At 29.0% G+C, this 13,374-nt stretch overlaps 1 pseudogene; it reads right to left on the bottom strand.

The window, feature by feature from the left end:
• Positions 1-563: 563 nt before the first annotated feature.
• Positions 564-2,051, bottom strand: LOC145193052 (steroid 17-alpha-hydroxylase/17,20 lyase pseudogene; annotated as a pseudogene).
• Positions 2,052-13,374: the final 11,323 nt, after the last annotated feature.

The raw sequence follows: 13,374 nt of genomic DNA on the forward strand, positions 1-13,374 counted from the left end.
CTGTTTATCACTGCACTGGTTCAATACCGAAAGTCAAAATATCCTCAGTGCAGAGCATTACAGCATAAATTTGCGTAAGAAAATCCACTCCCCGCGAAACATATTGTCAACAAAGAATACCTTGATAACCCAAAAGTGTTACTTGTTCACCAGCGGGCACCACATGTTAGACAATTAGAACTTTTGGATGTTCATATGAAACTTAGAATACCAAACCTAAGTATCTTTACGTCATTCATAGAATTTATACAAAGAATTAAAATTTTAAATTTATCATTAAAACTAAAAATGTTTCTATTTCTTCATAAAAATGTTAAAACGGTTCTATAACCAACTTTTTTATAATTATAAAACCATAATTAATAAACCGTTTCAAACTCAACGAACCAATTTTGCGCGTGGTTTTAATGAAGTAAGCTGTTTTGGTCTTGATTTTTGTGAATTTTAATTTTGTAATGTTTTGTAACAGTCGTGTTTCTAAAGGAGAAAAAAAAAAGTAATTTTACAGTCTAAGTTGTAAAACGAAAAGTATATTTCATAACTGATGTTTAACATTTTATGACTCAGTTTCTTGGAACGATCAAGCCTTTGAAGTCATAGGGTGTGCAAGTGATTCCAAAACGATTATCTAAGCATGGTAATTCTTCGTCAATCGGTTTCTCAAACCGAAAGTCTTTTATTAATCGTGAAATAAAGATAAACAACTCTATCTTGGCTAGCATCTCCCCTAAGCAACTACGTGGTCCGCCTGAAAACGGCAAAAATGCTTTCCCTTGTTTATAATTGAACACTCCTGATTCGTCCAGCCAACGTTCGGGATAAAAACTCATGGCGTTTGTCTATTGATTCTCATCGTGATGAATACTCCATAAGTTTGTTATTATTCTAGCTCCCTTTGGAATGTATATGCCACAAATACTACTGTTTTCCATTGCCTTGTGTGGTATTCCTAAGGGTACTACAGACGAGAGTCTCAGTGTTTCATGAATTGCGGCTTGCACAAGGTGAAGCATTAGACGATCATCTAAACACGGATAACGCTGACCTCCTGTAATATTCGCAATTTCATTGTAAAGCTTATCTTGGTACTCAGGCCAATGTAATCGATATACAATAACCCAAAGAACTGTGTGTGAAGATGTTTCCGTTCCAGCAATTATAAAATCGTTTAAAAGAAATTCAATGTTTTTGTTGGTGATTTTCTCTACGCGGTTCTTACAATTGAAGCATCTGATGAGGCTTTTATTAAAGCATCAGTCACGTCACGTAAGTTGTTTTCGTCATAAGTATTTCTATGTTCTTGAAGCTTTCGCTGCAGAATTGGGTCACGAAGTCGTTGAATTTCGGCGATGTTTCTTGAGGCAGCCGTGGGAAAATAGTGCAGCCATGGAATTGAAGAAATCAAACTGGCTGCATTGAACGTACGGATAGTTAGATTTGAATACCTTACGATATCCTGAAACTCTTGATCATCTTCTTCATACCGATGAAAAAAGGAGGATAGTGCAAATGATGTTGAGGGTAGATAGCTCTTAAAAAGAAATCGTAGTTATCAGCTTTAACAAAGATAAATGCAAGAGAGTTTACATATCATGTTAAATATAAATATACATGAACTTTTATGTTGCAAACTAGCTATCTTTAACGAGCAAGGTATTTACTAGAGATGTACCAAACCTGTTTTTTTTTTCTGAACACCCTTTATATTAGGTTATGATATTTAAGTCTGACTTTTTGAAGTTCAACATTTTGATTGTTTGAAAACATTTTGGAGAAAGTAAAGTTTTAAAACTTTAGATTGTTTGAAAAAATGGAAAGAGGTTTAAAAAGACAATCGCAGATTTTCTATCAGATAGCTGTTAGTGGTGAAAAGTAGGATAAACTATACGGAGTAGGGGAGACTTGTACTGAATGGACCTTGTACTGAATGGACCTTTTCAAAAATAAGAACTTCGGAAAATAGTAGAAGGAAAGTTATCTGAGGTATAGATTGTTGTAATTATATGGGTAACATGTGGATTTTGATAAATGTACTGAACGGACCGGACCATTCTCCGACATGAGAATTTATTGCGTTTCAGTTTGTTACTTACTAAAACAAAATACTCTTGTTTTTTTAATAGAAACATGTTATGAAAGTATGACTAATAAGCTAAAAATAAAAATAATAAAAACCATAAACTTCAGTATTGGAAGACAGCGAATTTTAGGATACAAGTTACTTAGTAAAGTACTGAGTTTTGTTTTATCATATTTCTATTTAAAATATTATATTTCATAAAAAGTGAAATATTACTTTAAGTTATTTATTTTTTTTTAGATAAATTATTTTCCAGTGTATTTTGTAGCTAGAAGTTATATAACTTCAACAATTTGATATTAAAGTAGTAAAAATATATCGTGATATTTCAATTATTGTTTATGATATACAGTACTGTGAATATGTTTTAGACCACTTGCATAATTAGACGTATTTACAATTTTTTTCATATATAATTTTTTTAAAGCTTACTTAAGTTTAATAATATACAAGAAAAGTTGAAAGAGTATATTATTTTGAATAAATAAACAAAATTGATGAGAGAACATGAGGGATTTGTTTGTTTATTTATTAAAGCGATGTGTCATAATAACTACCGACCAAGCGTTCATCTAAATAAGAAATAAAAATAAACTGGTTTATAGTGATTCGGGTTCATACTCCTTCATTTTTTGTTTTTGACATTATAAAGTGCAGTGATTGAATGAATTTAGTACAATAATTATGGGTTTTGGTACATTTTTAAAAAATTGTTATTTTTTATGAACACAGTTAGACAAATCGTTAAAAATAATTAAACAAAGTTATTAATTTGCATTTTTAGATAAATTATATATTAGTTTTCATTTTTAAATGTTTTGTTTTGCATTTTCAGATTAATTAAATGGGTAAAGTATCTTTAATAGAGAGACAAAAAGTTATTGTGCTTCACGAAGAAGGTTATTCGCAGCGCCAAATTTTGTCCAAAACAGGATATTCAAAGACTGCTGTTACAGAAATCATTAAAAAGTTTAGAGAAACTGGCTCCCTTGAAAATAGAAAGAAAAGTGGTAGACCTCCTAAGCTAACAAAAGATGACAATAAATATTTAAAAACACTTTCTTTAAAAAATAGGAAAAAAACATCAACCGAGCTGGCAAAGGGCATTAACACAGCAACTGGGAAAAATGTCAGCTCTTCTTGTATTCGACGACACCTACTCAAATCGGGATTAAGAGGGTGTGTTGCAATTCGAAAACCATTATTACGGCGTGGTAATAAAGAAAAACGACTTAAATATGCGAAACAACACAAAGATTGGGCCCAAGAAAAGTTTAATCGGGTTCTGTACACCGATGAGTCCAAATTCGAAATTTTTGGAACAAAAAGACGCCAATATGTTCGAAGAAGAATTGGAGAAGCCTATAAGCCCGAGTGTTTAAACCCTACCGTTAAACACGGAGGAGGCTCTTTACAAGTTTGGGGCTGTTTATCTTCATCTGGAGTAGGTGATTTGATCAAAATAGAGGGGCGACTCACCGGGGAACGTTATGTGGATATCCTAAGGCACCATGCTGTATCATCCGGAATGAGACTAATAGGTCATGATTTTATTCTGCAGCAGGACAATGACCCAAAACATTGTTCCCGAGTGGCAAAAAATTATTTAAGTAAAATGGCAGAGGAAGGAGTACTACAATTGATGACCTGGCCTCCCCAGAGTCCAGATTTGAATATAATTGAGCTTATATGGGATTACCTGGACAGAAAGAAGGTCGAACATGCTCCCCGAAATGCTGAAGAATGTTTTGAAGTACTTCAAAGAGAATGGCACAACATACCCCAGGAATTTATAACTAATTTGTATGAATCTATTCCCCGGCGAATATCGGCTGTGATTAAGGCAAAAGGAGGACATAGTAGATATTAAGAGTTTTTTATGAAGTTTGACATTAAATAGTTTGTTATTGTTCCATATTTTTGTGTGAAATACATGTGTTTTAATAAGTTTATAATAAAGAACTATAAACTTAAATATTAGAGAAGAATTCTCCGGGATTTTTTGAAAAAATGTAAGTGGTCTAAAACATATTCACAGTACTGTATCTTGAAAGTACCTAATTACTATTCGTAAAAAATTACGAATAGTAATTAGGTATTACTCAATGTAATTTATTCAATTTAAATCACTAATATTAAATGTTAGTAATAAATTAAACTTTAAAATACACAAATTGTTCTTCATTTCAGAAGTAATTTTGATGATAAAATTATATGCTAATTTTTTTCATTTTTTGTTTCAGAAACATGAGATCGATAGCTCTTAAAATGAAATCGTGGTTATCAGCTTTAATAAAGATAAATGCAAGAGAGTTTACATATCACGTTAAATATAAATATACGTAAACTTTTGATGTTGCGAACTGGCTATCTTTGATGAGCAAGGTAATTGACACTAGAGATGTACCTTTTTTTTTTTTTTTTTCTGAACACCCTGAGTATTCGGCCATGGTATTTAAGTCTGATCTCAGCAATTTAAAAAATTTATTTTGAACATTTTAAACGTATTTTTTTTTTGGAGAAGGTAAACTAATGATTAAAACTTTTATAAAAACTTGCTCAGTCACATGGATTCAACAATTTGACTAATCAAGATAGTTTATGCTGAACTCTTTTTTAAAACATTATATCAAAACATTATTTGAAAAACTGGAAAGAGCTTTTAATTGACTTTCGCAGATTCTTTCTTCCACCATTTATTCGATTTACGATCTAGTTCATACAGTCCTATCATTTGGTCCGCTAAATCCACCCCTCCCATAATTTTGCAATGAAGCGCAACCATCTCTGGGCAAGAAACACTACATTATAAGCCGTCTTTCAAAGTTTTCGTCGCTTCTGTAACATCAGCTTTATGAAAATTACTCAACATAAGGACTTCTTTTGTTTCTTACAATTTTACAAATAGCATCTTTACTACACTTAAACATATATTTGCCTCTTTTCAGCTTTTTATTGACTTTAGGTAAATATTTTCTATTTTTGTTGCACGTTTCTAAAGCGTCATAAATCAATAAAAATAAATGCATTTCAAGAATTTTACTCACAAAAGGCGTCTAGATCAGCTATGTAATTTAGTGGTACATATATGTATCGAGAGTCTCAAAAGGGTGAAAGTATATGATTATAAAATTTTTATTCAAATATTTCGACTATGTCGACTAAAAGTCGATTTTAAAAAAGTTATTAGCCGATTATCATCGACTTTGAAAAATACATTAATCGATTAAGTCGACCGTCGTATAATTTCGTAACAACAATAATTTTTAACTCATTCAGCATTAAAGGGCTAAAGTAACCCCGTTTTACGGTACACTTCATGTAAAATATACTTTCGATCTCTAGTAGGTGAAAAATATAGAATTACCAAGATTTTATAGAACTTATTATAAAAAAGAATCTTTAAAAGAGCTCTTTAGGGAAAGAAGAAATCTTTAGAGCTGTTTTGTTATCACCAAACGGAAACTTTCATTAACAGTAACATAACTGAAAACACTTTCTTCGTTAAAGAACAGTACCGAAAATCAGCGTGTTGCTTTTCTAACAGGTTCTTTGTTATTGCCCCAACTAAATTGAAAAAGTACTTTTTTTAATTGGGTTTTTTAAAAATATATCGTTGTTTACAATTTCGTTTAAAAAACGGAAACTTAAGTGAAATAATGGAAGAACTTCGACGTAAGATTAAAAAAGAAAACTTACTCGTCAAACAAACGATTCATTTCTCTTTCGGCTTCTTCTTCCTTATCTGCTTCCTGTAACAGAAAAAGATTGATCATACTTGAGAGGAAAACATAACCTTGTAAAGTTTAATTCAATTTTATCGATATTTAACTCATCAATTTTAAAAAATTAAATTCTCATATCAATTCCATGGTTTGCCTTTAACAACATATTAGTAACTAATATATTAGTATACATTAAAGAAATATCATTTAATTCAACTCATGTAATTCGGGAAACGTAGGATCAAATGAACTTCATCCATAAAAATAAGTCAAGTTTCTTAAAATTAAAAATATTTTTTAAAAGATGTCACCTCCTTAAACTCATCAAACAACATGCTTTGTTGTTCGTTGTCACTTTTAAACGCAACAAGTTCATTTCTTCCAATGATATCTTTAGTAGGTTTGTTCCAACCAACAAACCGCTGCTAGAAATCAAATTTTCATGATTTTTTTTTTTTTAAATCAATATATGTTTACAGAGTAAAAAAAAAAAAAACACTGACTACGCTCTGAACTAAATTTATTTCACAAACAATCAAAACATTTAGACAAGACTATAATATGTTTTACTCATATTAAAAAGTGAAAAATTTTTCTTATGGCATCAACCAGCATCAACCAGAATTATGCTGCATCAACCACTTCTTGTGGGCTGGAATTTAAATTTTTAAATGTTCATTTGTATGATCATAGTAAGGCATTTAAACAAAAAATATAACTACAAATATTGATGGTGCAGCTGAAGTTATGCATTTAGTTTTGTCTGTATTTTTCTTGCACTCTATACACTTTTATGATCAGTTCATGAGAAAATTTTGTTAAAAATTTAAGTGGCTAAATGCTTAAATATTGTTTACTGGTGAAAAAAAAGTAGCTCCCAAAATTTTCATAACTTAATTACAATATTTAGTGAAAACTCAATTCACTTTACCTTTCCACTTTTGCCTAATTATCTACTAACATTGTATCAAAGCAAATATATTAAATCTTAGCAGTCTTTTTTTCACATAAAAAAAAAAGAAAACTGTGCAGTAAAAAAACTTGTTAGCATACTGCGTATTGTTCATTTTGCTTGACAAAATATTGTATGATAAAGCTTGTATTCTTATTTTGAACACATTTTCTTGACCACAAACCATGCCAAATAAGAGAGTAGCCTAATTAAAATTGTAGTTGTTATTTTATATAATTTTTGAATCGGTCAACTGTACATGTATAAAGTTTTGGATGATTTAATGTACAAAAAACTAAGTTAGGAATTTCAATTCAGAAATCATGTTGTTTACAAAATATAAGTTGTTACAAACATGTAGGTTTAGAAAATAAATAAAGTTTTTATGTTGCAGACCATAAAATGCACAGGAGGCCCATATTTTGGACAACTATGCTTTATTAAATGGGAGATTTTAAACTTTGATAATAGCTTGTAGTTGTTTTATAAAATACTTGAAACTTTTATTTCTAATGAGTATTAGGTTATGAAATTGCTATAAGTTTTGTTTATTTTAAAAGACCAATTTTTTGTGTGCTTTTTTTGTGTTTATTCCTTATTAGTAGTAAAACTAGTTATTTTATATTACAAATGCTTTAATTCTGATTGTACAATAAACAGCAAAGTACAATGCTATCAAGCTTGTTTTACAAAAGATTAAATATTCTAATTATAGCTTGTTGATGTCTGTGGTTTTTAAGATGGCAAACTTTTCGCTAGAATAAGAATGAGATTTTACTAAGCACCCATACAAACATATATGCATGCATGCATGTATGTATGTATCCATGCATGTATGTATGCATATGCATGCATACATGCATGTATGTATACATACATACATTTATGCATACATACATGTATGCATATGTATGTATACATACATACATATGCATACATACATGTATTCATATGCATGTATGTATGCATACACATGTATGCATGCATGCATGCATGCATGCATACATGCATACATGCATACATACATACATACATACATACATACATACATACATACATACATACATACATACATACATACATACATACATACATACATACATACATACATACATACATACATACTGCTTTTATTATTGAGATAGAGCCATTTGAATATAAATAATTGGCCAGGCCTATTGGCCCATCTTTATACCCTGTTATGATACTGTGACTTTTAATGACAAGAAGTATTGTTCTATAATTGTCCTAAAAGCAATAAACATAAAACAATGACATTTAATAAACTTAAGTATAAATCAATTTTTTATATAAATATATATCAATGTTGTATATAAATATAAAACAAAAATTATAAAACATTAAATTTAAGTCAAGCTTTGTGAAATTTTTAATTTTTTTTGTCTTCTTTTTTTTCAGCCTGATGACATAGTTCTTCCGAAACGGAAGAAACAAAGTTTAGTTCCATACAGTGTGACACGTTTTAATGCTGAAGATTTATAGAAAGTTTGTTGATGGTGTTATATAGAAAATACATTTTTACTTTCCATATCTTAATTTTAGATTTTTTTTTTTTTTAATGAAAGAATTCATACGATTCCTCATTTTCAATAGATTTCTTAAGGCTGGAAATAAAATTAGTTTTTGGAAGGGTTTTGTGAAAATTTTTTAATTTATAAAATATCCATGCACACACGAATAAAATAAAAAAATGCACATACATCATATATAGGTACATGTTTATATTGTTATTTATTTTTTAAAGTGTTTTCAGCTAGTCTTTTTTTTTTTTTTATTGGTTTTTAACATTTTATGCTGTTATAACAGTTTTTATTTAGGAAAATATGTGTTATATACAGAGAACTGGTAATATAGAGCTTATACATGTGTTGTATACAGAGAATAAATAATTTTAAAAAAATTATAAACCATGTTTCATTTATTGTTTTAAGTTATTAAAATCCAATATTATGCCCTCCAAGTTTTAATTTTTTAAGAAGAATTAAAATGCTTTTTAATCTTTTGATAATATATAACTTTCCACAACTATTTTCTTTAAAAAATCTTTTAGGTTAGAAGAACATTGATTTGAAGTTATTTTATGCTTCTTTTATATATAATTTTCATTGTTTGGATTTATTCAAATAACATTGAAAAAAAGTTGCATAAACAGAGTTAACAGAGTGACTTATGGGAATAGTATTCATTAAGTTTCTTGTTTACTGACTGTTTAATAAATTTGTCAATTTCTGATGTTTGATAGATTAAATTTGCCATCAAATTTCTTTTGATTGCTAGTATTAGCTGCTTTCTTGGTCCAATTTGAAACTTATAAAACTTGCTTAAAGACATTTTGGGTTTTGGTATAATTTTTAAACTGTTTAAATTAATGTGTTGAAATATCTTTTCATAAAATCTTTGAATGAATGATTAGACAGGTTTTTATTATCTCTTTTTAAGTGAAATAATTGTAAATTTAATTTAGTGTATTTTAATTGTCTTAAAATCTGCAAAAGTTTGTTGTCAGTAAAAAACAAATTTATCATAAATATAAATGTGGGTTCTTCAGCAATTAGATGAGCAGGATACAGGAAGTAAGTTTTGTGTTTTTCTAACTATTTACTTTGTTTATTTCTCAATCATTGGGACTACAGAAAAAAAAGTTTCCACAACACAAGAAAAGAAGCTGCATTAAACCTTTGGATGAAAATAACCCTTTTTCAGTTTTGCGGTCCAAATATTCAAGTCTCTAAATCTTGATGCAAAATTAAAAAGTTGATATTTTGACTTCCATCAATCCAATAAGGATGCACTGGCTGATTCTAGTAGATATAGTGTGTTCAAAGTTTTGGTTTAAGGTTTTTTATTTTTGCTTTCAAATAATTTTGAAGGCTAAAAGCAAAAATAAATATGGTTTCAAAGGAATATTGTAAATTCTAATTTTTCAAACAAGTGGAAAATAACATGACTGCTATCATTATTGCTTACTAAACTAAATAAATATTTAAGCATAATTACTCAGAGATACCACAAGTGAATTTTTTTTTTAATAAAATAATTGCTTTCATCAATATTTGAGTACAAAGTTTGCAAATGTACAGAATTTTGTTAAATATTCAGCATAGTTACATGTTAGATAAACCTGAAATGAAAAACTGATTGTGGCACTAGTAAATGTTGTTCAAATATACTAAAACCTTACCTATTTATTTCATAAGCTATACAAATGAAGTTGAGATTGCTATAAGGGCAACAATATATATATATATATATATATATATATATATATATATATATATATATATATATATATATATATATATATATATATATATATATATATATATATATATATATATATATATATATATATATTATATATATATATATATATATATATATATATATATATATATATCTGTTATTTAAATGGAGAAAAACAACATATTAATAGTACTTAAAGTTTCGTGCCTTACGGCAATCATCAGCTATTAATTACAAATCAAAAACGTAAAAAACCGTTTAAAAACGAATCAAATTTACGGTAGAACGAATTCTGTCGTAATGAGCAAAAAGACGCAATCATTTAGTCTTCAGTATCAAAAGAGGATAAAAGGAACTTGTTAGCATGTCGACATTTAGATATTATTTCGCTTCTTTTGTTAAGCAGGTTGTTTTCTTTATACGATAAAATTTCAAACTTCTCGTGAAGGCAAAGGTTACAAATCTTGGTTTCAGGGTTGTAAGGTTTGCAGCGCTTTACAATTCTCCACTTTATTATAGGTGTGATGGCTTTTTCTTTGAGATTCCAAATTTCCTTTGAAAGCTCGGTATCATTCTTATACCTGACCGTATTAAAAGATTTCAAATGGTTAGCATATCTTAGCTTAAATGGTGTCTCGCTAATGCCAAAATAAACTTTTTCTTTGAGTTCAAGATTTTCGGAACTCACGATAGCTTTATAAACGATATTGCTTAACAAACATTAATTGTTTAAAGGACAAGCGGTTTTGTTGATACAGTTGCAGGTGATTTTTGGTATGCTTCTTTGGTCTTGTAAAACCTTGTGATTATGCGAATTAATGATGGATTTTACGTTTCGCATACAGCTATAACTTACCTTGATCGAATTTCTATTGAAAATTTTGTGCAATCTATGATTTACCGGAAAGTGAAGGTCAACCAATGCAAGTAAACGGTTTCCTATTTTTGTTTCCACGTTTTTACTGAAAGGCGGGTTAAACCATATAATGTTTCGCTTGCGTTTTGTATTTTTAGTCGTGGCAACTTGATGTTGATAATTGAGTTTACATTTATAGCCTGCTTTATTTAAAGCCTCTTCGTAAGGTGGAGTAGCATTTTTAAAAATAAGTTCGTTCGATGAAGTTGAAGATAATCTTAATTCAACAGTTCGAGGTAGTCTTTTGATAACACTAGGTGGATGGTTGGAATCGCAGTTGACGTAACACAGTTCATTATCACATTTCGAGTACGGTCGAAAAGAATTATCATTAAGATCAAGTGTCACATCGAGATAATTTACGATTTTCATATTGCATTTGATGGAAATAAGAAAATCATTATTTTTAAATATTTTCACAAAATGCTTTTTGATTTTTTCCATCTGTTGGCCGTTTTTGTTTTTAAATATTGCTAGCCCGTCGTCACAATATAGCCCGAAATCCTCTCTTTTATAATGTTGCGAAAGTTGAAATAATAGAAAGATTCCTACTAATTCACATACTTCAGCACCATCGTAAGCCCCCATAGTAACATCGAACTGTCCCCCATTTTTCTTAATCCACGTTTCATTGTTGTTAAAAAGTAAAGATTTTCTTGCATGCTTTATTATTGCCTTTTGCTCGGAGTTTAGTAAAAGATGCTATAGGCATCAGTTTAATGTTAGAAAATTTGATAAAATATATTAAATAAAAGTTAAGTGATTGATTTGTACTGAAAAACCATACCCAAATTGAAGCTTAAATTTTACAGATATAATTAGAGGTATTTATTCTTATTGGATATTTTTATCAAGAATTTATTCTTTTGAGAAGCTATGAAAAATAAGAATATTTTATTAATAGATGTTCTCTGTTTTAACAGTTTGATGCCATTTTGAAAATTTATAAAGGTTGTAAAAATACTGCTGCATTGATATTGTTATTTATTATTTGTTTTATGGGTAAAAAAAAAAAATAAATTTTTAGTAATTTTTACTACACAGATGAATGTGAAATTAAATAAAGAAGTATTGTTATTAAGGTGCAGAGATAACAATTATTGATAAATCTAAAGTTGGTGTACACATCAATAAATCAAAAGTTCAACCAAACAAAGAAATAAAAATCAAAGTAAATGATATTATCCAGTTTGGAAAATATCCAGTCAGCTTTATGTAGGTCACATTTTTTATTTCCTAAATTATATCTTATTGTTTTAGACTTTAGCTGCCTGAAATAATCAGTGGTTACAAATAAGAAGCATTTACTAAGAACTGTTCTTTTTGATTGACATTTGTAAGAATCTCTGTTTTAATCAGATAATAGATGTTAGTTTCAGAAATATTATACTGGGTGTAATTATATCATTGCATTTAGTTGTTTTTTAATAATATAAATATTGCTACAATTCTTATTTTTTCAGATTGAAGAAAGTAATTATTAATGCTGTGCTATCTGGCATCAGTAGTTCTGAATCAAAAAGAAGTTTTAAATCTCTTATGCATTGGCTTGGTTATTTTCTTGCTAGTAGATCAAATTCTTATCATAACGGGTGACAACTAAAAAACGAGACTGGATTTAAAGACACATATCTCTTTAAAGAAGTAGGATTAAACAAAAAGGAAAAATTTTCTAGAAAGTATTTTTATTCTAGTTTTTATATATATAATCAGTTGTTCTCAATTAAACCATTTCTTCTGACTTTATCAACTAGGCCTGGTATAGACTGAGCTAGGCTCCGTATGAGCTCAATATCAATTTTATTAAGGCAATAATTGATTCTAGAACGTAATTTTTTAAGATTTTCTGCATGCTAATTATTCTTGTAGACAAGGCCTTTCAAAATACTCCAAAAATTTTCGATAGGACGACATTCTGGCAAGTTTGCAGGGTTATCCGCTTTCTCAACATAATGCACGTTTTCCTTGTTTAGGTAGATGATTACTGTTTTTGCATAGTGAGATGATGCTAAATCTGGCCAGAATACATATGCACCATCTGAATGATACTTATTGATGAATGGAATAAGTCTCTTCTTAATACATTTGTTTAAATAGATTTTTTGATTTACAGCCAGTCCACTTGGTACAAAATAAGGCCGAGAAATTCCATTTTCAGAAAAAGCAATCCATAGAAGTAATTTCTTTTGAAACTTTTGTTTTGTTTGGTATTTAACTGTAGATGGAGTAGATTTTACATCACTAGTATAAAATATATCATTTCCATTGATACTGGAGTGATTTAACGTGAAATAAGACTCATCGTCAATGATTGGTTTACGATTTTTGAATTTCTGACATAATCGACTGCACTTAGTTCTAGCTGCTGCTTTTTGCTGGTCAGAGCGTTTTGGAATCGTCATTTTTTTTCTTGACTTAATATTTGTTCTTTTTTTTA

Source organism: Hydra viridissima, unplaced genomic scaffold (assembly GCF_058129835.1).
Source record: "Hydra viridissima isolate aposymbiotic clone 2 unplaced genomic scaffold, HvirCarnegie_v1 scaffold_12, whole genome shotgun sequence".
NCBI classification, from domain to species: domain Eukaryota; kingdom Metazoa; phylum Cnidaria; class Hydrozoa; order Anthoathecata; family Hydridae; genus Hydra; species Hydra viridissima.